Raw genomic sequence first — 2,148 nt, 5'->3', positions numbered from 1 at the left:
CCTCAATTTGCGGCACCCAAGTAATATAAAAAACGTCACCCGCTTTATATAACCATGCAGTTTTATTGATAACTGCTCATTCATGGAGGGGATATACTGACTGGCTGGATAGCTTCATAGGTAATAGAGCTTGCTCTCTCTAAAAAAAAAAAAAAAAGGAGGTATCGTTTTAATCACAGTGAGTGTGAATGGTAACATGTGACATTATTATTGTTTTATCAAAAAAATGTACGTATTTTTCAGATTATAAATCGCAGTTTTTTTCACAGTTTGGCCGGGGGTGCGACATATACTCTGGAGCGACTTATGTGTGAAATTATTAACACATTACCGTAAAATATCAAACAATATTATTTAGCTCTTTCACGTAAGAGACTAGACGTATAAGATTTAATCGGATTTAGCAATTAGGAGTGACAGATTGTTTGGTAAAGGAATAGCATATTCTATATGTTATAGTGATTTGAATGATTCTTACCATAATATGTTACGTTAACATACCAGGCACCTTCTCAGTTGGTTATTTATGTGTCATATAACGTACACTTATTCAGCCTGTTGTTCACTATTCTTTATTTATTTTAAATTGCCTTTTAAATGTCTATTCTTGGTGTTGGGTTTTATCAAATAAATTTCCCCCCAAAAATGCGACTTATACTCCAGTGCGACTTAAATATGTTTTTTTCCTTCTTTATTATGCAGTTCCGGCAGTTGCAATTTATACTCCGGAGCGACTTATACGTACCGTATTTTTTTTCATAGTTTGGCCGGGGGTGCAATTTATACTCTGGAGCGACTTATCTGTGAAATTATTAACACATTACCGTAAAGTATTAAATAATATTATTTATCTCATTCACGTAAGAGACCAGGCGTATATCAGCAATCGTCACACACACACACGCCAACAAATAAAAATACGGACTTCAGTGACAGCTGATACCATCCTGTCCGTATTCAGGAATAATTGGAACTGCAACTGACGATGACTCTGATGTAAGCGACATACCGATAGAAGAGGAAGCGGCACATTGTCTCCCTTTGAAGTTGGCAGAGTTGTTAAAAGCGACATCGAGGAAGAACATTTCATTGGATTTAGCGATTAGGAGTGACAGATTGTTTGGTAAACGTATAGCATGTTATATGTTATAGTTATTTGAATGATTCTTACCATAATATGTTACTTTAACATACCAGGCACCTTCTCAGTTGGTTGTTTATGCGTCATAACGTACACTTATTCAGCCTGTTGGTCACTATTCTTTATTTATTTTAAATTGACTTTCAAATGTCTATTCTTGGTGTGAGTTTGCATGTTCTCCCCGTGACTGCGTGGGTTCCCTCCGGGTACTCCGGCTTCCTCCCACTTGCAAAGACAATCACCTGGGGATATGTTAATTGGCAACACTAAATTGGCCCTAGTGTGTGAATGTGAGTGTGAATGTTGTCTGTCTATCTGTGTTGGTCCTGCGATGAGGGGCGACTTGTCCAGGGTGTACTTCAGCTCGCACTGGATCGGTTCGCAGCCGAGTGTGAAGCGACCGGAATGAGAATCAGCACCTCCAAGTCCGAGTCCATGGTTCTCGCCCGGAAAAGGGTGGAATGCCATCTTCGGGTTGGGGAGGAGACCCTGCCCCAAGTGGAGGAGTTCAAGTACCTAGGAGTCTTGTTCACGAGTGGGGGAAGAGTGGATTGTGAGATCGACAGGCGGATCGGTGCGGCGTCTTTAGTAATGCGGACGTTGTACCGATCCGTTGTGGTGAAGAAGGAGCTGAGCCGGAAGGCAAAGCTCTAAATTTACCGGTCGATCTACGTTCCCATCCTCACCTATGGTCATGAGCTTTGGGTCATGACCGAAAGGATAAGATCACAGGTACAAGCGACCGAAATGAGTTTCCTCCGCCGGGTGGCGGTGCTCTCCCTTAGAGATAGGATGAGAAGCTCTGCCATCCGGGGGGAGCTCAAAGTAAAGCCGCTGCTCCTCCATATCGAGAGGAGCCAGATGAGGTGGTTCGGGCATCTGGTCAGGATGCCACCCGAACGCCTCCCTAGGGAGGTGCTTAGGGCACGTCCAACCGGTAGGAGGCCACGGGGAAGACCCAGGACACGTTGGGAAGACTATGTCTCCCGGCTGGCCCTGGGAACGCC

Source organism: Nerophis ophidion, linkage group LG06 (genome assembly GCF_033978795.1).
Source record: "Nerophis ophidion isolate RoL-2023_Sa linkage group LG06, RoL_Noph_v1.0, whole genome shotgun sequence".
NCBI classification, from domain to species: Eukaryota; Metazoa; Chordata; class Actinopteri; order Syngnathiformes; family Syngnathidae; genus Nerophis; species Nerophis ophidion.
Note: the sequence above shows the minus strand (reverse complement) of the source record.